Source organism: Pongo pygmaeus, chromosome 7, assembly GCF_028885625.2.
Source record: "Pongo pygmaeus isolate AG05252 chromosome 7, NHGRI_mPonPyg2-v2.0_pri, whole genome shotgun sequence".
In the NCBI taxonomy this organism is placed as follows: domain Eukaryota; kingdom Metazoa; phylum Chordata; class Mammalia; order Primates; family Hominidae; genus Pongo; species Pongo pygmaeus.
The window spans coordinates 41,391,101-41,416,353 of record NC_072380.2 but is presented as its reverse complement, the minus strand read 5'-3'; the positions used below and the strand labels follow the sequence as shown (position 1 = coordinate 41,416,353).

The window sequence follows — 25,253 nt, the reverse complement described above, 5'->3', positions numbered from 1 at the left end:
TTGCTGGGAGAATGACAGGTGCTGCCTGTATAACCCATGAGGAGAGGAGAGGACATATAGAATGAGAAGAGGACAGTTGGTCTTTCTTCTCCTTGCCTCTGCCTGATTTTTTTTTTTTTTTAGAGACAGGGTCTCACTATGTTTCCCAGGCTTTTGAACTCCTGGGCTTAAGCAATCATCCAGCCTTGGTCTCCCAAAATGGTGGGATTACAGGCGTGAGCCAACTTGCTTGGCCTGACTAATGTGCTCTTTACCTCTGCTGATTGTTCTCTGTGTCTTTTTGCTGTCATGAACTATAATCATGTGTATAATAGCTTTTCTGAATTCTGCAAATTTTTCTGAAGTGTCCCTGAACCTGAGGGTAGTTTTAGGGACCCCCATCACTGATCTCTCTGCCCACTGTGCTGTACACCCCAATTATCTTAAAGAGAGATATTAGGTCCAGATGCTGTCTACCCTCAGGGAGTTTGTGGTTTAGTGAGGGAGGCCATCAATACTCCCCAATACAATGTGAGGCACACAATAAGACATACATCAGATAGACCTACAGGGTCAGGTGGCTTAGGAAAGAAAGCGAATAATCTAGCTAGGGTATTTTTGGCCGGACGCAGTGGCTCACGCCTGTAATTCCAGCATTTTGGGAGGGTGAGGCAGGCAGATCACAAGGTCAGGAGATTGAAGCCATACTGGACAACATGGTGAAACCCCGTCTGTACTAAAAATGCAAAAATTAGCCGGGCATGGTGACATGTGCCTGTAGTCCCAGCTACTCGGGTGGCTGAGGCAGGAGAATCGCTTGAAACTGGGAGGCGGAGGTTGCAGTGAATTGAGATCGCGCGCCATTGCACTGCAGCCTGGCGACAGAGCCAGACTCCTCTGAAAAAAAAAAAAAAAGCAAACTCATAGAAAAATACAATGCACATTGCAGTTGGAAATAGGATCAATCATCAGGAAAAGCCCAGATCAGAACAGTCCTATGTCTGTACTTCCCTCTGCAAAACTTGTTCTTTCTTTTTCTTTTGCTCTTGCCTAAATTCTTTGCCATCTGGCTGATTCTCTGTCCAAACAGAAAAATACCTGATCTTTTGTACACATTGACAGAAACTCATTCACACCAATAAGTTCTGCCATCTAGGTATTTGCTCATGAAAGACTTTTATCTGTCACTGGGGTCTGGGAGTGCTCTGTCTCTGGTTAGAGCAACATCTGGCAATAGCAAGATAGTATTTTTAGGGAGTGGAGATAGATTTCTCCTGGCCACTGACTCACTGTTGCAGAAACTGGCTGGGAAAGTAAATCTGCTTTAGATGTACAGCAGAATGGAGTTAAAAGAAACAGTAGGGGACCAGGTCATTTCTCTTCCTTCTCCCTCCCCTTCCCTCCAGTTCTAACTCATCTCATTTTATTTCTTGAATCCAAGATTCTCACATGCCCAGGAATTTTCCTGTGCCAATGCTCTTCACCTTCTTTTCCTCTTCTTGTGTGTGACCTTGACCTCTGGGCAGGCGACTCAGAGCCCTAGGCCTGGAGTTTCTGATGTCAAGGCTCTGGAGCTCCTAGGGCACCTAGCTTGGAGGTAGCGAGCTGGAGGTATCTGATTAAACCTCTCTCTCTCTGTCTCTCTCTGTGTGTATGGGGATGGTGATGAAGGATACTGTAAAAAGATTTTCTGTGTTAAGTGGAGGATCACATAGGACACCTCTGAGTTTCTAGCTCAACTTCAACATTCTAAGGATATTTGATTAAATGACAGCTGGGAAATATAGGGAAGAGAGTTGACATTGATATCAGTTATAAATACTGCAGAACTAGCAAAAGAATGAAACTCTAAAATTTGCTTTCCTGGGTAAGAATATTATTAACAGAGGTCATTTATGAGAATGACTGACCATTTAAGCTTATTTACCATGCAATATGGTAACAATTATGTATACTTGTCAACATGCCACTTTCAATAGGTTCTGTTTTACTCAGTCAATAAGTTCTACACATGTGCTTGCTTTTCATGATTTTATCCTTGAGATACAGTGGTTGTCTATTCATAGTTTAAAACAAATGAAAAGGAACATTGCCTGGGAAGACAATGCTACTTTGGTGCTGTTGTGATTGCATTTTAACTAGTCTGCAAATTCCACACAATCATTCATTCAATGAATGCTTGCTATGTGCATGCCTGCTATGTGCTGTTCTCTTCTGCAGAGAAGTCAGGGGCGGGCAGGGACAGAGATGTGAGGAGGTGCTTACAGCCTTTGTTGGAGGGAAGTTCTCTCAGATAGTGAGGAAGTGGCTGGATCGCTGCTCAAGGGCAGCTGATCAGTGCTGACATGGTATTAAAGCCAGCTTCAGCATTCCATAGAGCCATTGGCAGAAACTCCTGGCTCTCCTGGCCTCCCTCCTGACCCTGCTCTTGCAGGGCCCCTGTGTAGCTCTACTCTACCTTGGCTCATTCCCATTTCATCCCGCTCTTTGTTTCTATATTTGCAAAAAATGAAAGGAATTTTTATTTATTTATTTATTTATTTTTTTTTTTAGATAGAATCGTGTTCTGTTGCCTGGGCTGGAGTAGAGTGATGCCATCATAGCTCACTGCAGCCTCCAACTCCTGGGCTCAAGCAATCCTCCCTCCTCAGCCTCCCAAGTTGCTGGGACTATAGGCATGCACCACCATGCCTGGCTAAATTTTAAAAATTTTTGTAGAGATGAGGTCTCACTATGTTGCCCTGGCTGGTCTTGGATACCTGGCTTCAAGTGATCCTCCCACTTTGGCCTCCCAAAGTGCAGGGATTATAGGTGTGAGCTACCATGCCAAGATGGGAGGATTGCTTGAAGCCAGGAGATTGAGACCAGCCTGGGGAATGTAGTAAGACCTCATCTCCATAAAAACCAAAAGTGGGCCAGGTGTGGTGGCTCACACCTGTAATCCCAGCACTTTGGGAGGTAGAGGGGGCAGATCATCTGAAGTCAGGAGTTCGAGACTTGCCTGGACAGCATGGTGAAACCTCGTCTCAATTAATAATACAAAAATTAGCTGGGCATGGTGCCTTATGTCTGTAATCCCAACTACTTGGGAGACTGAGGCAGAAGAATCGCTTGAACCCAGGAGGTGGAGGTTGCAGTGAGCTGAGATTGTGCCATTGCACTCCAGCCTGGGTGACAAGAGTGAAACTCCATCTCAGAAAAAACCAAAAAACAAAAAACTGAAACTAAAACAAAAAGAAGAAAAAAATATTGGCCATTTGGTAGAGACATTAAGGCAGACTTTATTCAAGAGGGACCACAGTGATGGGACCACTACAATGTGGTCTTGCAGTGAGAGATAGAGATGAGACTTGACTCCCACTCCAACAAGGACAATTGGGCCTTCACAGCCAAGGGACAGGGAGGAGGTCAGTGGGTGGGAAATTAGTAAGAAGAAACCTCAAAGGTAAAGGGGATTTCTCGCTAAACTGACTTGATAGGATTATTGCCAAGGGAAGGTCAGGGTGATAAAATATTGAGGGTAGTGAGATATCTAGGGTGGGGGATTTTCACTAAACTGACTTAGCAGGATTCTTGCTCAAATTGGATTCTACAAGGACAGAGAGGGAAGCTCAAGGTCTGGCCTAGTCAAACAGAGCCCGACGAATGTTTTGGTAAAAGGAGAGCATCTTTGCCCCCTTGGGCAAACTCTTTAGATGTGACCCTTTCTCATCACTTTGGGGCAGTGCCTGGACCCAGTCCTTCTACTGGACCCAAACGTCATGTTAGTCCCCTTGGGGTGGCCCTGGAGGCTGGTGTTTTGGCAGAAAAATTGTTTACCAAGTTTTAAAATTCTGACGTTACTTGCTGGGTGCAGTGGCTCACTCTTGTAATCCCAGCACTTTGGGAGGTCAAGATGGGCGGAGGCCGAGATGGGCGGATCACTTGAGGCCAGGAGTTTGAGACCAGCCTGGCCAAAATGGTGAAACCCTGTCTCTACAAAAAAATACAAAAATTAGCTGGGCGGGGTGGTGCATGCCTGTAATCCTAGCTACTCAGGAGACTGAGGCAGGAGAATCGCTTGAACCCGGGAGGCAGAGGTTGCAATGAGATGAGATGGTGCTGCTGTACCCCAGCCTGGGTGAAAGAGATAAAATTCTGACATTAACCATATTTTGACCTTGTCTTAAGAGAATACTCCCTTGGAATTATCACAGATTCTGCACCTTTCACAAAAATGAAGTTGGGTCAAATGTCCTACCTGAAATCTCTATTTATTTATTTATTTTTCAGTTGGAGTCTTACTCTATTGCCCAGGCTGGAGTGCATGGCGTGATCTCGGCTCACTACAACCTCTGCCTCCCAGGTTCAAGCAGTTCTCCTCTCTCAGCCCCCTGAGTAGCTGGGGTTACAGATGCCCACCACCATGCCCAGCTAATTTTTTTGTATTTTTAGTAGAGATGGGATTTCACCATGTTGGCCAGGTGGATCTTGAATTTCTGACCTCAGGTGATCCACCACCCTCGGCTTCCCAAAGTGCTGGGATTACAGGCTGATGGTTTGACTTCCTCTTTACTAATTTGGATGCCTTTTGTTTCTTTCTCTTGTCTGATTGCTCTGGCTAGGACTTCCAGTACTATGTTGAATGGAAGTGTTGGAAGTGGGCATCCTTGTCTTGTTCCAGTTCTCAGGGGGTATGCTTTCAACTTTTCTCCATTCAATATAATGTTGTTTGTGGATTTGTCACAGATGGCTTTTATTACGTTAAGGTATATCCCTTCTACACCGATTTTGCTGAGGGTTTTAATCATAAAGGGATGCTGAATTTTGTCAAACACTTTTTCTGCATCTATGGAGATGATTATATTTTTGTTTTTAATTCTGTTTATGTAGTGTATCACATTTATTGACTTGCCCATGTTAAACCATCCTGAATCTCTGGTATGAAATCCACATGATCATGGTGGATTACCTTTTTGATATGCTGCTAGATTTGGTTAGCTAGTATTTTGTTGAGGATTTTTGGATCTATGTTCTTCAGGGATATTGGTCTGTAGTTTTCTTTTTTTGTTATGTTCTTTCCTGGTGTTGGTATTAAGATGATACTGGCTTCATAGAATGATTTAGAGAGGATCTCCTCTTTCTCCATCTTTTGGTATAGTTTCAGTAGGATTGGTACCAATTCTTCTTTGAATGTCTGATAGAATTCAGCTGTGAATCCACCTGGTCCTGAACTTTATTTGTTGGTAATTTTTTTAAATGACCACTTCTATCTCACTACTTGTTATTGGTCTGTTCAGACTTTCTATTTCTTCCTGGTTTAATCTAGGAGGGTTGTATATTTACAGGAATTTATCCATCTCCTCTAGGTTTTCTAGTTTGTATGCATAAAGGTGTTCACAGTAGCCTTGAATGATATTTTGCATTTCTGTGGCATGAATTGTAATATTTCCCATTTCATTTCTAATTGAGCTTACTTGGATCTTCTCTCTCCTTTTTTTGGTTTATCTCACTAATGGTCTATCAATTTTGTTTATCTTTTCAAAGAACCAGATTTTTGTTTCATTTATCTTTTGTATTTTTTTGTTTCAATTTCATTTAATTTTGCTCTGATCTTTGTTATTTCTTTTCTTCTGCTGGGTTTGGGTTTGGTTTGTTCTTGTTTCTCTAGTTCTTTGAGATTCCTTAGATTGTCTGCTTGTGCTCTTCAAATTTTTTGATGTAGGCATTTAATGCTATGAACTTTCCTCTTAGCACTGCTTTTGCTATATCCCAGAGGTTTTGATAAGTTGTGTCACTATTATCATTGAGTTCAAGTACTTTTTTAACTTCCATCTTGATTTCATTGTTGACCCAAAGATCATTCAGAGCAGATTAGTTAATTTCCACTCATTTGCATGGCTTTGAGGGTTGGAGTTGATTTCCAACTTTATTCCACTGTGGTCTGAAACAGTACTTGATATAATTTTGATTTTCTTGAATTTATTGAGGCTTGTTTTGTGGCCTGTCATGTGGTCTATCTTGGAGAATGTTCCATGTGCTGATGAATAGAATGTACATTCTGCAATTGTTGAGTAGTATGTTCTGTAAATATCTGTTAAGTCCATTTGTTCTAGGGTATAGTTTAAGTCCATTTTTTCTTTGTTGACCTTCTGTCTTGATGGCCTGTCTAGTGCTGTCAGTGGAGTATTAAAGTTCCCCACTATTATTGTTGTGCCATCTGTTTAATTTCTTACGTTAGTAGTAATTGCTTTTATAAATTTTGGAGCTCCAGTGTTAGTTGCATATATAGGATTGTGATATTTTCCTGTTGGACTAGTCTTTTTATCATTAGATAATGTCCCTTTTTGTTTTTTTTAACTGTTGCTGCTTTAAAGTCTGTTTTGTCTGATATAAAAATAGCTACTTCTGCTCACTTTTGGAGTCCAGTTGCATGAAATATCTTTTTCCACCCCTTTACTTTAAGTTTATGTGAGTCCCTATGTGTTAGGTGAGTCTCTTGAAGACAGTAGATACTTGGTTGGTGAATTCTTATCCATTGTGCAATTCTACATCTTTTAAGTGGAGGTGAAGGATTTAGGCTATTTACATTCAACATTGGTATAGAGATGTGAGCCACTATTCTATTCATCATTCCAGCTGTTTCCTGAATACCTGTTTTTTAAAATTGTATTATTGTTTTATAGGTCCTGTGAGATTTATGCTTCAAGGAGGTTCTGTTTTGATGTATTTTGAGGTTTTGTCTCAAGATTTCCAACTCCTTATAGCAGTTCTCATAGTGCTGGCTTGGGAGTGGCAAATTCTCTCAGCATTTGTTTGTCTGAAAAAAGCTTTATGTTTCCTTCATTTATGAAGCTTAGTTTCATTGGATACAAAATTCTTGGCTGATAATTGTTTTGTTTAAGAGGGAAAAAGATAGGACCCCTATCCCTTCTAGCTTGTAGGGTTTCTGCTGACAAATCTGCTGTTAATCTGATAGATTTTCCTTTGTAGGTTATCTAATGCTTTTGCTTCATAGCTCTTCAGATTCTTTCCTTTGTCTTCACTTTAGACAACCTGATGACTATGCGCCTAGGTCATGATATTTTTGCAATGAATTTCCTAGGAGTTCTTTGAGCTTCTTGTGTTCAGATGTCTAGATCACTCACAAGGCCAGGGAAGTTTTCCTTGATGATTCTCTCAGATAAGTTTTCCAAACGTTTAGATTTCTCTTCTTCCATGGAACAGAAATTATTCTTAGGTTTGGTCATTTAACATAATCCCAAACTTTTTGGAGGCTTTGTTAATTTCTTTAAATTCTTTTTTTGTCTTTGCTGGAGTGGGATAATTCTAAAGCTTTTTCTTTCAGCTATAAAGTTCTTTCTTCTACTTGTTCAATCCTATTTTGCATTTCCCTAAGTGTGTCTTTCATTTCCAGAAGGTTTTATTGTTTTTTATTTATGATATCTACTTCTCTGGAGATGTTTTTATGCATATCATGCATTACGTTTTTAATTTTTTAGGTTGGTTTTCACCTTTCTCTGGTACCTCCTTGAGTAGCTTAATAATCAATCTTCTGAATTCTTTTCCTGGCAATTCAGATATTTCTTCTTGGTTTGGATCCATTGCTGGTGAACTCATGTGATATTTTGGGGGTGTTAAAGAACCTTGTTTTGTTGTATTACTAGAATTGCTTTTCTGGTTCCTTCTCATTTGGGTAGGCTATGTCAGAGGGAAGATCTGGGAATCAAGGGCTGCAATTCAGATTCTTTTGTCCCAAGGGGTGCTCCCTTGATATGGTGCTTTCCCCCTTCCCCTATGGATGGGGCTTCCTGAGAGCCAGACTGCAGTGATTGCTACTGCTCTTCTGAGCCTTGTCACCCAGCAGAGCTACCGGGCTCTGGGCTGATACTGGGTAGTGTCTGCAAATAGTCCTGTTATGTGATCTGTCTTCAGGTCTCTCAGGTGTGGATATCTGCACCTGCTCAAGTAAAGGTAGCAGGGGAGTGAAGGGGACTCTGAGAATCCTTGGTTGTAGGTTTGTTTAGTGCACTGGTTTTCTTGAATGCTGCTTATGCTAGCAGTGAAGTTGTCATGTGGACAGACTCTGTATCTCTGATTAGCCGGGATATTACAGGCAGTGAAATTAGCTGTTGTTTTCTCCTTCCTTGGAGCAGGGTTGATCTTTCATGAGTTCCTGTAGTGGTTTGAGTTGGTTGGCCTCCTGCCAGGAGGTGAAGCTTTCAAAACAGCATCAGCTGCTATAGTATAGTGGGGCTATAAGCTTGCCCTACGGTCTCCTGGATAAGTATTTGGGTTTCTCAGGTGATGGGCAGGGCCATAGAGCTCCCATGTGTTTATGTCTTTCATCTTCAGCTACCAGGGCAGGTAGAGAATTACCATCAGGTAAGGGCAGTGTTAGATGTGTCTGAGCTCAGACTCTCTTTGGGCAGGGCTTGCTGCAGCCACTGTGGGAGATGGGGGGGTTGGTTCTCAGGCTAATCAAGTGATGTTCCAAGGGGAATCATGGCTGCCTTTGCTTCTTCAAACAAGTTGCCAGGGAAGTGGGGGAAAGCTGGCAGTGACAGGGCTTACCCAGCTCCCATGCAGCCAGCAGGGCCAGTCTCACTTCCACCATGCTCCCTCAATAGCAACAGAGCTGAATTTATATCCAGACCTCTGGTGCGCAGGGCTGAGATCTTGCTTCAGGCTACAAGCGTCTCCACTGAGAAAGCAAGCAGGGCTTTCAGGCTTCACCCATCCCTGTCTGCCACGGCTTCTGTGCTCATATCTGCAATTTCTGCTTATTGCTCCCTCCCAGATTCTGTCCAGGAAAAAATTCATGCTCAGTCAAAATTATTACAAGGTTCAGCTAGAACTCTCCTTCTTCTTGTGGCCCTTCTTCAATTCCACTGGCTGACCTCCCCAAAGACTCTCATGAGATAAAGCCAGAAATGCCTCCCTTTGGCTTCTGTGGGGACTGAGAGTGCCTACAGGGCTCTTTCTACTGCTTCTACTTTTATATTTCACTTGGCTCTCTAAATTTATTTCAGCTCTAGGTAATGTTAAATCCTTCTCCCATGATTTGGATTTTTCAGGTTTCCCCAGTGTGGATGTGTGTTTGGAGGCAGAATTTCCCCCCTCGCACTTTGGGCACTCACGGTGCTTTGGCTAGCTCATGGAGTTTGCAGAGGCAAGCCACTTCTTTCCTAGAATAATTTTTTTTTCTTAAGACTTTCAACATGACTGCATAGTAGACTGAAACAAAGATTTGGAGAAATGAGAGCATGGTCCAAATAGCAATGGACCCATTTCCCACCTGTAGGAAACTGGGCCATTTACATGATAGCCTGGCACCTTGATGGCTTCACCCTGACAGGTATATTTGCTTCCTAGGGCTGCTGTAAGAGAGTACTAAAAATTGGGTGGCTCAACAAAACAGCTATTTATTCTCTCACAGTTCTGGAGGCTGGGAGTCTGAAAGCAAGGTGACAGCAGGGCTGTGCCTCCTCTGGAGCATCTGGGGAAGCTTCTTCCTGCCTCTTCTTGCTTCTGGGGCTGGCGGCCATCTGTGGTGTTCTGTGGCTTGAATTGTGTCACTCTAGTTACATGGTTGGCTTCTGTCTGCGAGTTTTCACATCACCTTCCCGCTGTGTCCCTGCCTCTGTGTCCAAATTTCCACTTTTTATAAGGACACCAGCCATGTTGGATGAGGGTCTGCTCCAGTGACCTCATTTTAACTGGGTTATCTCTGCAAAGGTCTTATTTCTTAATAAGGTCACCCTCAGAGGTACTGGGGATGAGGACTGCAATGTGTCTTTATGAGGGGCACCATTCAATCTATAACACATGGGAACAATATTTACCTAATAAGGTGACCACCTAGCACAGAATGTGAAATCTGTAAAAAAGAGCTATTATTATATTGACCACAGAAAGGGTGATTTAAAGGGATTGAATCTGTAGCACCCCTTCATTTGTTTACTTATTATGTTCACAATGCCTTTTGAGAGCTGACGGCATGCAGGTGCCAGGGACAGACCCTTTTTATTTCTTCTCACCCAGGTCCTGTTCTGGCCCAGGTTGCCACCTGGTTCCTGGCCATGGCTCTGTCCCTCTTGTGCGATCTCATTCCCATCTCGATGACCCAGGGGCTGTGCCAGGCCTCCAGCTGCAGACCTCAACTCTGCTACTAGAACCAATGTGGACTTGTTTTCCCAGTGCTATTCTTCCTGCTTATCTTCCTAAGCCACAATATTCAAGCCCAGATTTATTCTACCTGCCATGGCCTTGCTCCTATATCTTGTTCCTATGAAGGGGTGATTTGGGAAACTCTTAACCAGAATCAGCCATGGGGACTTTCTCCAAAATGAGAGAGTTTGAATCCTTTCCTTCTGCCATTCTCATTTTGGCCTCGTCTTCTGCTTCATGCCAGAACACCTGGCCACACTCATCTCTCTGCAGCATCTCAGATGACTTAGGGATTGGAGGGAGGAGGCTACAGGCACACCTACCTGCTATAAATTCCTACTTTCTTCAGTTAGGCATCTTCCCCTTGAAGGTAGGGAAGCGGGGCAGAAGCAGCAGGAACATGTCTTGGGGTGGCTTTCTTGGAGCTGGGATTCTAACAGAACATGCAATTGCTGATGACAATTTTCCTGCATTTAGGGCCTTCCAGAATGGATAAAGCAGGTGGATTCTTGCTAAGCTGCTGCCTGCTGGGCTTCTATTATCTTACCAGAGGAGCTTCTATAAGCATCCATGCACTTTCCTCTAAGCACTGGTTCCTAAAGCTGGCTGCATGTTAGGATCACCTAGGGGTAGGAGATTAAAATCCCCAGATACCCAGGATTCCAGGTGTATATATAATCAATAAATTCTTGGCAAAGGAGCAAATGCAATTTAATCAAGAAGGGATATCTTTTCAATAAGCGGGGCTGGAAAAATTGGACATCCCCATGCAAAAATTCTAGACTCATATAGAGTCTATACCATTCAGAAAATTCCTATATATCTTATGCCTTTCACAAATATTAACTCAAAATAAATCACAGTTCTAAATAAAAAGCAATAAAACTCCTAGGAGATAACATAGGAAAAAATCTAGGTGACCTTGGATTTGGTGATGACTTTTAAATACAATACCAAATACATGACTCATGAAATAAAGACATTGATAAGTTGGATATCAGTAAAATTAAAAACTTCTGTTCATGGGAAAGATACTGTTCCAAGAAGGAAACGATAAGTCATAGCCTAGAAGAAAATATTTACAAAACATGTCTCTTAAAGGGCTTATATCCAAAATATACAAATACCTCTTAAAACTCAGCAATAAGAAAAACAACCCAACTAAAAAATGAGCAAAATATCTGAACAAACATCTCACCAAATAAGATATACAGATGGCAAATAAGCATATAAAAAGATGCTCAATGTCATATGTCATTAGGGATTTTAAAATTAAAACAGCAATGAGACACCACTACATACCTATTAGAATGGCTAAAATCCAAAACACTGACAACACTAAATGCTGTCAAGGATGTGGAGCAATAAGAGCTCTCCTTCATTGCTGGTGGGAATGCAAAATGGTGCAGCTGAGAAGTGAAGCCAGCTGGACTTCTGGGTCGGGTGGGGACTTGGAGAACATTTTGGTCTTACAAGAGGATTGTAAAATGCACCAATCAGCACTCTGTAGCTAGCTAGAGGTTTGTAAAATGCACCAATCAGTGCTCTGTAAAAATGCATCAATCAGTGTTCTGTAGCTAGCTAGAGGTTTGTAAAAGGGACCAATCAGCACTCCGTAAAATGGACCAATCAGCATCCCATAAAATGGACCAATCAGCACACTGTAAAAAGGACCAATCAGCAGGACATGGGTGGGGAGAAATAAGGGAATAAAAGCTGGCCACCCCAGCCTGCAGTGGCAACCGGCTCAGGTCCCTTTCCACGCTGTGGAAACTGTTCTTTTGCTCTTCACAATAAATCTTGCTGCTGCTCGATCTCTGGGTCTGTGCTATCTTTAAGAGCTGTAACACTCACCACGAAGGTCCACAGCTTCATTCTTGAAGTCAGTGAGACCGCAAACCCACCAGAAGGAACAAACTGCGGACACACAGCCACTTTGGAAGACAGGCTGGCAGTTTCTTACAAAACAAAGCATTCTCTTAATAATGTGATTCAGCAATCATGCTCCATTGTATTTACCCAAATAAGCTGAGACTGCCAAAACTTGGAAGCAACCATGATGTTTCATAGATGAATGGCTAAATAAATTTTCACACATCCATACAATGGAATATTACTCAATGATTAAAAAAATAGGCTGTCAAGCCACAAAAAGACACGGAGGAATTTTAAGTGTGTATTTCTAAGTGAAAGAAACCTATCTGAAAAAGCTACATAGTATACTGTTCTAACTATGTGACATTTGGAAAAGGTAAACTTCTGGAGACAGTAAAGAGATCAGTACTTGGAGTTGGGGAAGAAAAGGAGAGAAGAATAGGTGGAACATAGGGGACTTTCAGGGCAGTGAAACTATTCTGTGTAACACTGTAATGGTGGATACGTGTCATTAGTATATTTGTCAAAACCCATAGAACGTATAACACAAAGTGAACCCTAATGTAAACTATGGACTTCAGTTAATAATAACCTGTAAATATTGGCACATCAGTTGTAGCACATGTACCTCACTAATGCAAGATGTTAATAATAGGGGAAATGTTATAAAAAACAAGCAGACTCAGGCTATATAGATAACATAGCAAAGCAAAGTGCAGAACAGTGCATGCCACACTTTCACTTTATATATAAATATATATTATTTCTTGTCTATTTTAAAATGATGTCTGTAAGTTGCCTCCTGGATAAGTGAGTAACTAAGATAGAAACTAGAAAAACTCAGCAGTAAGAAAACAACCAGAGGATCATGGGGGATGGAAGGCAGAAATAGGTTGCAGCTACCATTCAGACAGACAGACAAGCATGTAGAGTCTTACATCATGAACTTTTGCTCCAGAAATCCTGCAGCAATAAACCAGGAACACCAAGACAACCCACACACCCTCTGAAGGAAGAAGATTACTCCTGCAAGACCCAGGAGACACCCCAAATACTGTGAGTGCCCAAATTGTGGAATTGGGAAAGGGGGATTGTTCACCCCTGAACACACACCCTCACTGGGGAGCCTGAAGGTCTAGATCACTGGAGAAGATTCTGACCTTACCAGGAGCTGAGTCAATTCAGAGAGCTGAGCAAAATACAGGGGTAGAGGAAGCAGCAGGAAAGGCCCTGTGGGCTCTCTGGTTCCCCTAGGAAGCTATTTCTGCCTTGCCTCACAGGGGTACTTGGGGAAGGCTGCCAGAGGTACTGGGAAAAGGCCACAGGGAGAAGTAAACGGCCAGCTGAACTATGTAACAATTCCAACCAAAGAGAAGTCTCCTGGCCAGAACTCAGGGGAGGGCATGGATCTGGTGTGCAGACTCCACAGGCAGGGAAGCATGAAAGCCCTACTTGCTTTCATAGCTGGGAGGCTGCTGGTCTGGGGCAAGTTCTCAGCCGTGCTTACCCACTGCCTGGAAACAGACTCGGTGCTGTTGGAGGGGGCATGGTGGCAGTGAGACCGGCCTTTTAGGTTGCATGAGAGCTGGGTGAGGCCTGCAACTGTCACTTTCCCCCACTTGCCGGCAATCTGCATGACACAACAGAGGCAGTCATAATCCTCCTGGGAATATAACTCCATTGACCTGGGAAACACACCCACGGCCCCCACAGCAGCTGCAGCAAGACCCACCAAAGGAAAGCCTGAGCTTGGACCATCACCTCACATGATGGTCCTTCCCTACCCACCCTAGTAGCTGAAGAAGAAGGGCATATACTCTTAGGAGTTCTGGGGCCCCGCCCACTGCTTGATTCCCCTCAGTGGAGTGCACCACCTCCCAGCAGGAGGCCAACCAGCACAAAAATTGTACATTAAACAACCAAAACTACGGACTGTCACTGAGTCCCTTTCACCCGCTGGCCACCTCCACTGGAGCAGGTGCTGGTATCCATGGCTGAGAAATCCACAGATGGTTCACATCACAGGACTCTGTGCAGACAACCCCCAGTAGCAGCCAAGAGCCTGTAGACCTGCTGGGTGGCTAGATCCAGAAGAGAGATAGCAATTACTACAGCTCGGCTTTCAGGAAGTCACGTCCCTAGGAAAAGGGGGAGAGTACTACATTAAGGGAACACCCCATGGGACAAAAGAATCTGAACAACAGCCCTGAGCCCTAGACCTTCCTTCTGACAGAGCCTACCCAAATGAGAAGAAACCAGAAAACTGACTCTGGAAATATGACAAAATGAGTTCTTTAACACCCCCCAAAAAATCACTCTAGCTCACCAGCAATGGATTCAAACCAGGAAGAAATCCCTGATTTACCTGAAAAAGAATTAAGAAGGTCAGTTATTAAGCTAATCAAGGAGGCATCAGAGAGAGGCAAAGACCAATTTAAGGAACTCAAAAAAATGATACAAGAAATGAGGGGGAGAAATCTTCAGTGAAATAGGTAGCATAAATAAAAAACAATTAAAACTTCAGGAAACAATGGACATAGTTATAGAAATGCAATGCTCTGGAAAGTCTCAGCAATAGAATTGAATAAGCAGAAGAAAGACTTGAGAGCTCAAAGACAAGAGCTTTGAATTAATCCAATCCAACAAAGACAAAGAAAAAAGAATATGAAAATATGAACGAAGCCTCTAAGAAGTAAGGAATTGTGTTAAAAAACCAAACCTAAGAATAATCAACATTCCAGAGGAAGAAGATAAATATAAAAGTTTGGAAAACATATTTGGGGGAATAATTGAGAAAAACTTCACCAACCTTACTAGAGACCTAGACATCCAAATACAAGAAGCTCAAAGAACACCTGGGAAATTCATCGCAAAAAGATCATTGCCTAGGCACATTGACATCAGGTTATCTAAAGTTAAGACAAAGGAAAGAATCTGAAGAGCTGTGAGGCAAAAACACCAGGTAACCTACAAAGGAAAACCTATCAGATTAACAGCAGATTTGTCAGTAGAAACTTTACAAGCTAGAAGGGACTGGGGCTCTATCTTCAGCCTCCTTAAACAAAACAATTATCAGCGAAGAATTTTGTATCCAGCGAAACTAAGCTTCATAAATGAAGGAAAGATACAGTCTCTTTCAGACAAACGAATGCTGAGAGAATTTGCCACTACCAAGCCAGCACTATAAGAACTGCTAAAAGGAGCTCTAAATCTTGAAGCAAATCCTGGAAACACATCAAAACAGAACCTCCTTGAAGCATAACTCTCACAGGACCTATGAAACAAAACTAGAAAAACAACAACAATAACAAAAAAACAAGGTATACAGGCAACAAACAGCATGATGAATGGAATCGTGTCTCACATCTCAGTACTAATATTGAATGTAAATAGCCTAAATGCTTCACTTAAAAGATGTAGAATTGCAGAGTGGATAATATCTGCTGCCTTCAAGAGACTCACCTAATACATAAGGACTCACATAAACTTAAGGTAAAGGGGTGGAAAAAGATATTTCATGCAAATGGATACCAAAAGTGAGCAGTAGTAGCTATTCTTATATCAGACAAAACAAACTTTAAAGCAACAGTAGTTAAAAAAGACAAAGAGGGACATTATATAATGATAAAATGCCCTGTTCAACAGGAAAATATCACAATCCCATAATATGCACCTAACACTGGAGCTCACAAATTTATAAAACAATTCCTACTATACCTAAGAAATGAGATAGATAGCAACATAATAGTAGTGGAGGACTTCAATACTCCACTAGACAGGTCCTCAAGACAGAAAGTCAACAAAGAAACAATGGATTTAAGGTACACCCTGGAGCAAATGGACTTAACAGATATTTACAGAACATTCTACCAAACAACCACAGAATATACATTCTATTCATCAGTGCATGGAACTTTCTCCAAGACAGACCATAGGACAGGCCACCCAACAAGCCTCCATAAATTTAAGAAAATTGAACTTATATTAAGCACTCAGACTACAGTGGAATAAAATTGAAAATCAACTCAAAAGGAACCTTTGAAATCATACAAATACATGGAAATTAAATAACCTGCTCCTGAATGATCACTGGGTCAACAACGAGATCAAGATGGGAATTAAAAAATTCTTCGAACTGAATGACAATAGTGACACAACCTATCAAAATCTCTGAGATACAGCAAAGGCAGCGCTAAGAGGAAAGTTCATAGCATTAAATGCTTACATCAAAACGTCTGAAAGAGCACAAACAGACAATCTAAGATTATACCTCAAGGAACTAGAGAAACAAGAACAAACCAAACCCAAACCCAGCAGAAGAAAGATCAGAGCAGGACCAAATGAAAGTGAAACAAAAAAAGAATACAAAAGATAAATGAAAGAAAAAGCTGGTTCTTTGAGAAGATAAATAAAATTGATAGACCACTAGAAAGATTAACCAAGAAGAGAGAAGATCCAAATAAGTTCAATTAGAAAAGAAACAGGAGACATTACAAATACACCACAGAAATACAAAAGATGATTCAAGGCTACTACGAACACCTTTACACACATAAACTAGAAAACCTAGAGGAGGTGGATAAACTCCTGGAAAGATACAATCCTCCTAGCTTAAATCAGGAAGAATTAGATACCCCGAACAGACTAATAACAAGCAGTGAGATTGAAAAGGTAATCAAAAAATTACCAACAAAAAAAGTTCAGGACCAGATAGATTCATAGCTGAATTCTACCTGACACTCAAAGAATTGGTACCAATCCTGTTGACACTATTCCACAAGATAGAGAAAGAGGGAATTCTCTCTAAATTATTCTATAAAGCCAGTACCACCCTAATACCAACACCAGGAAAGGACATAATGAAAAAGGAAACTACAGACCAATACCCGATGAACATAGATGCAAAAATCCTCAACGAAATACTAGCTAACTGAATCCAAAACATATCAAAAAGATAATCCACCATGATCAAGCGGGTTTCATACCAGGGATGCAGGGATGGTTTAACATATGCAAATCAATAAATGTGATACACCACATAAACAGAATTAAAAACAAAAATCATATGATCATCTCAATAGATGCAGAAAAAGCATTTAACAAAATCCAGCATCTCTTTATGATTAAAAGTCTCAGCAAAATCAGCCTACAAGGGTCATACCTCAATGTAATAAAAGACATCTATGACAAACCCACAGCCAACATTGTACTATATGTGGAAAAGTTGAAAGCATTTCCCCTGAGAACTAGAACAAGACTAGGATGCCCACTCTCACCAGTTCTCTTCAACATAGTACTGAAAGTCCTAGCCAGAGCAATCAGACAAGAGAAAGAAATAAATGGCATCCAAATGGATAAAGAGGAAGTCAAACTGTTGCTGTTTGCTGATATATGATTGTATCTCTAGAAAACCCTAAAGACTCATCCAAAAAGCTCCTAGAACTGATAAAAGAATTGAGCAAAGTTTCTGGATACAAAATTAATGTACACAAATCAGCAGCTCTCCTCTATACCAACAGCAACCAAGCTGAGAGTCAAATCAAGAGCACAACTCCTTTTACAATAGGTGCAAAATAAAAAATAAAATACTTAGGAATATACCTAACCAAGGAGGTGAAAGAACTTAACAAGGTAAACTATAAAACACTGCTGAAAGAAATCATAGATGACACAAACAAATGGAAACACATCCCATACTCATGGATGGGTAGAATCAATACTGTGAAAATGACCATACTGCCAAAAGCAATCTATAAAGTCACGCAATTCCCATCACAATACTACCATCGTTCTTCACAGAACTAGAAAAAAATCTTAAATTCATATGGAACCAAAAAAGAGCCCACATAGCCAAAGCAAGACTAAGCAAAAAGGACAAATCTGGAGGCATCACATTATCTAATAATTTCAAACTATACTATAAGGCCATAGTCACCAAAACAGCATGGTATTGGTATGAAAATAGGCACATAGACCAATGGAACAGAGTAGAGAACCCAGAGATAAACCCAAATACTTACAGTCAGCTGATCTTTGCCAAAGCAAACAAAAACATAAAGTGGGGGAAAGACATCCTATTCAACAAATGATGGTAGGATAATTGGCAAGCCACATGTAGAAGAATGAAACTGGATCCTCATCACTCACCTTATACAAAAATTAACTCAAGATGGATCAAAGACTTAAATCTAAGACCTGAAACTCTAAAAATTCTGGAAGATAACACTGGAAAAACCCTTCTGGACATTGGCTTAGGCAAGGATTTCATGGCCAAGAACCCAAAAAGCAAATGCAATAAAAACAAAGATAAGTAGCTGAGACTTAATTAAACTAAACAGCTTTTGCACGGCATAAGGAACAGTCAGTGGAATAAACAGACAACCCACAGAGTGGGAGAAAATCTTCACAATCTATACATCTGACAAAGGACGAGTATCCAGAATCTACAATAAACTCAAATTAGCAAGAAGAAAACAAACAATCCATCAAAAAGTGGGCTAAGGACACGAATGGACAATTCTCAAAAGAAGATATACAAGTGGCAAACAAACATATGAAAAAATGCTGAACATCACTATCAGGGAAATGCAAATCAAAACCACAGTGATTACCACCTTATTCCTGCAAGAATGGCCATAATCAAAAAATAAAAAATAAAAAAATAATAGATGTTGGCATGGATGTGGTGAACCAGGAACACTTCTACACTGCTGGTGGGAATGTAAACTAGTACAACCACTATGGAAAACAGTATGGAGATTTCTTTAAAAACTAAAAGTAGAACTACCATTTGATCCAGCAATCCCACTATTGGGTATCTACCCAGAGGAAAAGATGTCATTTTATGAAAAAGATACCTGCACATGCATGTTTATAGCAGCACAATTTGCAATTGCAAAAATGTGGAACCAACCCAAATGCCCATCAATCAATGAGTGGATAAAGAAGCTGTGGTATATATAGACTATGGAATACTACTCAAACATAAAACAGAATGAATTAATGGCATTCACAGCAACCTGGATAAGATTGGAGACTATTATTCTAAGTGAAGTAACTCAGGAATGGAAAACTGAACATCGAATGTTCGTCTTAGTGGGAGCTAAGCTAGGAAGATGCAAAGGCATAAGAATGATACAATGGACTTTGGGGACTCAGAGGAAAAGGCTGGGAAGGGATGGGGAATAAAGACTACGAACTGGGTGATGGGTACACCAGAATCTCACAGATCACCACTAAAGAACTTACTTAGGTAACCAAACACCACCTGTTCCCCAATAACCTATGGAAATAAAAAAATTTTTTTTAAGGAAGGAAAACAAACAACCCAATTAAAAAAATGAGCAAAAGAGGAAGGACATGGTGGCTCATGCCTTAATCCCAGCACTTTGGAAGGCAAAAGTAGGAGGATAACTTTATCTCAGGAGTATAAGACCAGCCTGGGCAACATAGGGAGACCTTGTCTCTATTAGAAAAAAAAGGGCAAAATATCTGAACAGATATTTCATGAAAGAAGATATACATTTGGCAATTACGCACATGAAAAAATGCTCAACATCATATATCATTTATTGTATTGTCTTTGTGTACATTTCTAATCGTATGCTATATGCATATATTCCCTATTCAAAAATAAATAAGATTTAAAAAACAAAAGAAAAATAAGGCAACCTGGATACCAAGCTGTACTCCAGATCAGTGAAATCAATATTTTTTGGGGTGGGGTCCAGGTATCAATAGTTTCTAAGCTTCTCCAGCTATTCCAGTAGTAACCACTATTGTAGAGAAATGTTTGCAAACATTGAGCTCCCTTGGTTCTTTCATCCAATGGAGAAAGCAGGATAAGTGCTCGGGTGCCTCTGCATCTCAGCTCACCCTCTTGTTTCCAGTTGACTGGACTCCCATTTCCCCAGGGATACCAACCATTACCCTCTGCCAATTTAATACACATTTACCAGATTAGTTCCAAAAAGCAATCACAAATCCATTTCCTTGCAGCTAGCAATACTAATTATAGAGAATTCCAAATCCTTCTGGCTGCAATTGCTCAAAGTTCAGCACTTGAGTTTTTCTCCACTCTATCTTTAATTTCAGTTTTTCTCGCCCCCTGCATGGCTAGGACCACAAGTCCAACCTTGAAGTGTTGATGTGGGAACAGGACAGCCTGGTTGTGAAGAGCATCCCCCAGATGGCCTTGGGCTTGCATTCTGGCTGCTGTTTACCAGCTCGCCTTTGAGAATCTGTGTTGTCTTACTGTGACCATGTTGTCAGCACCAGAACACTTTCTGGGCAGGTCTGTTAAATTCAGCAAGAATTTGAGGATGGTATGGGCAATAATAGCATTTATCATAATCTCAGATAATGTATGTGAGAGTGCACCAAAAATTGTGTTTTTTAATAAGAACAATTTAAGCTATAGCCCTGTGGGCAGGGCCCAGCTGCTGCAGGTAAAAAGACAAGAAAAACTCTATCCCAAGGCTGGGCACGGTGGGCTCACACCTGTAATCCCAGCACTTTGAGAGGCGGAGGCAGGAGGATCACTTGAACTGTGGAGTTTGAGACCAGCCTGGGCAATAAAGCAAGACCCTGGCCTGGTGCAGTAGCTCACGTCTGTAATCCCAGCACTCTGGGAGGCTGAGGTGGGTGGATTACTTGAGGTCAGGAGTTTGAGACCAGCCTGACCAACATGGTGAAACCCTGTCTCTACAAAAAAATACAAAAATTAGCTGGGTATGGTGGTGTGCACCTGTAACCTCAGCTACTTGGGAGGCCGAGGTGGGAGAATCACTTGATCCTGGGAGGCAGAGGTTGCAGTAAGCTAAGATCTTGCCACTGCACTCCAGCCTGGGGGACAGAGCAAGACTCTGTCTCAAACAAAACAAAACAAAACAAGACCCCCATCTTCATTAAAAAAAAAAAGGAAGAAATAAGATTTGTTGTGCCTGCTGGCATGCTGTGTACATCCTGTCCAGATTATTGTGTCTGAAAATGCTTGTGCTATTTAACTTAATTTAATTTGTCTTTCTTGGGAAAAAGGGTTTACTCAATTTAGGGGGCAAAATAAGGTCCAAATCTATTCAAATAGCACACAGTCATTGCTATGGCACCCTGGCCCTTTGGAATGCAGTGATGAACTCAATTGAAGAATTGTTTGCTGAGTCTCTGCTGGGCACCAGGCACTATCTGTGCTTGGTAACTCGATAAAGGCAAGAAGGAGGCAATTGGGCTCTGCCTTCAAGGAACTGATGGCTGGGCAGAGGATGCTGGCAGCAAATAACTGCATGTTCTCACTTGGTCCCCTTGCCTCTACTGACATCAAACTGCATCCCCTCAGAGCCTGGAACGCTGGCACAATGGCACAGAGAGGTACCTGCTGTCATCAAAGGCCACAAAGCACATTAGTGGCTCTGCTAATAGCAGATTCTAGTGTTCTTACAGTATTGCCACCTCTTGGCTAAAGAAAGAACAGTTGAGAAAGTCTACAAACTGTACAAACCATCCTCATTTGAGAAGTAGAAAGATTGATTGGTTTCTATCGATTGCATATCTGTAGTAAAAAAAATTCACAGTCAAATTCTGCTTTTTGTTTTTCAGACACCCATGAGGTAAACATTGTTGTCAGAGGAAACAGTGGAAATAAGGAGGCTGCCCTTGTCTTAGAGAACCTATCAGGAAATGCTTTCCTGAATAGAAAGTATCCTTATCCATTGTTCAGCATCTGATTTCCCCTTTGTTCCCTGTTTAATAACAATAGCAAACCTTAATTTCAGTCCAGCATAAAGAGACTATTGTGAATTTTGGATCAGTCAGGTTTGCACTAATGAGTTTTGACTAAAGGTAGTTTGAAACCTGGGTTTATCTTGCTGGCAACAACTGAATTTCTTGACTTCCCCTTTGAGGGAAAAGCAAGGGAGATTGGCAGCTTCTGCAGAGGTGGCATCTGACTTTGCTGATGCCCGAGGGGCTGTAAGTGGATTACAAGATACGTGTTACTTTTGTTAGTAAAACTCTCTTAAAGCATTGCTTCAGGAGAAATGCTTAGTGGAAGAAGATATTTATGCAGGTTTTGGAACAATGGTGTTTTTTTTCTTTTCTTTTCTTTTCTTTTTTTTTTTTTCGAGGTGAAGTCTCACTCTGTCATCCAGGCTAGAGTGCAGCAGCATGATCTCGGCTCACTGCAATCTCCGCTTCCCAGGTTCAAGCAATTCTCCTGCCTCAGCCTCCCCAGTAGCTGGGATTACAGCATCTGCCACCACACCTGGCTAATTTTTGTATTTTTAGTAGAAACAGGGTTTCTCCTTGTTGGCCAGGCTGGTCTTGAACTCCTGGCCTCAAATGACTCACCCACCTTGGCTTCCCAAAGTGCTGGGATTACAGGAGTGAGCCACTGTGCCCAGCGAAATTTCCAAATTTTTATCACATTTTACCCCCATACAGGAATGGGAAATAGATGAAAATCTCATGCCAGGGAAGAATATAGGAGGCACATATATTGGTTTGCCTGGGACTGAGTTAGTTTGTGCCCATTGCCTTAGCAGCCAGTTTGATTTAACACGTCTTAGATTCTTCATTTTAAAATGAGATATTGGCCAGGCATGGTTGCTGACACCTGTAATCTCAGCACTTTGGGCGGCTGAGGTGAGTGGATCACCTGAGCCCAAGAGTTTGAGAACAGCCTAAGCAAGATAGCAAGACCCCATCTCTATTAAAAATACACAATCTCGTTAGCCAGATGTGGCGGCACATGCCTGTAGTCCCAGCTACTCTGGAGGCTGAGCAGGGAGGATCGCTTGAGTCCGGAAAGTTGAGGCTGCAGTGAGCTGTGATTGTGCCACTACACTTGAGCTTGGGCAACAGAGTGAGATCCTGTCTCAAAACAAACAAACAAAAAAGACTAATAAAATGAGGTGTTATTATTATTTTTTAATATGTATGCATGTTTATTAACAGTTTGGTCAATGTAATATCTCAGAGAAATCTTAAGTCAGGCAAAAGATAAGTGAGTGGCCTTGTTTAAAATGTTATAAAGTCCTAGAGTGTCTACTTAGGGGTTGATTAGAACGTTTTGGAAGAGACTGCCCTTTGCTGTTCTGCAGGCTCCTGCAGTATGAGGAGGACAGAACCTCTGACAATGGCATTTGGAGGGTTTTGTTTTTCCTTTTTTCTTTTTAAATTATACTTTAAGTTCTGGGGTACATGTGCAGAATGTGCAAGTGTGTTACATAGGTATACACGTGCCATGGTGGTTTGCTGCACCCATTAACCTGTCATCTACATTAGGTATTTCTCCTAATGCTATCCTTTCCCTAGCCTCCCTCCCCTGCCACAGGCCCCGGTGTGTGATGTTCCCCTCCCTGTGTCCGTGTGTTCTCATTGTTCAGTTCCCACTTATGAGTGAGAACATGTGATGCTTGGTTTTCTGTTCCTGCATTATTTTGCTGAGAATGATGGCTTCCAGCATCATCCATGTTCCTGCAAAGGACATGAACTCATCCTTTTTGTGACTGCATAGTATTCATGGTGTATATGTGCCACATTTTCTTTATCCAGTCTATCATTGATGGGCATTTGGGTTGGTTCCAAGTCTTTGCTATTGTGAACAGTGCTGCAATAAACATATTTGTGCATGTGTCTTTATAGTAGAATGATATATAGTCCTTTGGGTATATACCCAGTGATGGGATTGCTGGGTCAAATGGTATTTCTAGTTCTAGATCACTGAGGAATCACCACACTGTCTTCCACAATGGTTGAACTAATTTACACTCCCACCAACCGTGTAAAAGTGTTCCTCTTTCTCTACATTCTCTCCAGCATTTGTTGTTTCCTGACTTTTTAATGATAGCCACTCTAACTGGCCTGAGATGGTATCTCATTGTGGTTTTGATTTGCATTTCTCTGATGACCAGTGATGATGAGCTTTTTTCATATGTTTGTTGGCCACATAAATGTCTTCTTTTGAGAAGTGTGTGTTCATATCCTTCACCCACTTTTTGATGGGGTTGTTTGTTTTTCTTGTAAATTTGTTTAAGTTCTTTGTAGATTCTGGATATTAGCCCCTTGTCAGATGAATAGATTGCAAAAATTTTCTCCCATTCTGTAGGTTGCCTGTTCACTCTGATGGTAGTTTCTTTTGCTGTGCAGAAGCTCTTTAGTTTAATCAGATTCCATTTGTCAATTTTGGCTTTTGTTGCCATTGCTTTTGGTGTTTTAGTCATGAAGTCTTTGCCCATGCCTAGGTCTTGAATGGTATTACCTAGGTTTTCTTCTAGAGTTTTTATAGTTTTAGGTCTTATGTTTAAGTCTTTAATCTATCTTGAGTTAATTTTTGTATAAGGTGTAAGGAAGGGATCCAGTTTCAGCTTTCTGCATATGGCTAGCCAGTTTTCCCAACGCCATTTATTAAAATAGGGAATCCTTTCCCCATTGCTTCTTTTTGCCAAAGATCAGATGGTTGTAGATGTGTGGTGTTATTTCTAAGGCCTCTGTTCTGTTGCATTGGTCTGTATATCTGTTTTGGTACCAGTACCATGCTGTTTTGGTTACTGTAGCCTTGTAGTACAGTTAGAAGTCAGGTAGCAGGATGCCTCCAGCTTTGTTCTTTTTGATTAGGATTGTCTTGGCTATGCAGGATTGTTTTTGGTTACATACGAAATTTAAAGTAAAAATACGGAACACTTCACGAATTTGCAAATCATCCTCGTGCAGGGCCCATGCTAATCTTCTCTGTATCATTCCAATTTTAGTGTATGTGCTGCTGAAGCAAGCACTGGACTGTTATTACTAACAGTTCCACTAAAATGCACCTGGAGGGCTTCATTTATTGTATGGTGTAATATATTGCTATTTACTTATTTTTATTTATTTATTTATTTAATTTTATTTTTGAGACAGAGTCTCACTCTGTCACCCAGGCTGGAGTGCAGTGGTATGATCTTGGCTCACTGAAACCTCTGTCTCCCAAGTTTAAGCGATTCTCCTGCCTCAACCTCCTGAGTAGCTGGGACCAGAGGCCTGCACCACCACACCTGGATAATTTTTGTACTTTTAGTAGAGACAGGGTTTTGCCATGTTGGCCAGGCTGGTCTCGAACTCCTGACCTCAAGTGATCCACCTGCCTTAGCCTCCCAAAGTGTTGGGATTACAGGCATGAGCCACTGCACCCTGCTACTTAAATGTTTTGAAATGCATTTTTATCTTGTCCTAAACCACAGGTGTCCAGTCTTTTGGCTTTTCTGGGCCACATTGGA

General features: G+C 41.4%; 1 non-coding gene across 1 annotated transcript; it reads right to left on the bottom strand.

Annotated features, from left to right (window-relative positions):
• Nucleotides 1-24,666: 24,666 nt before the first annotated feature.
• On the bottom strand, nt 24,667-24,773 carry LOC129043376 (U6 spliceosomal RNA). The gene has a single exon (XR_008504451.1). It is a non-coding gene; the product is annotated as a U6 spliceosomal RNA (small nuclear RNA).
• Nucleotides 24,774-25,253: the final 480 nt, after the last annotated feature.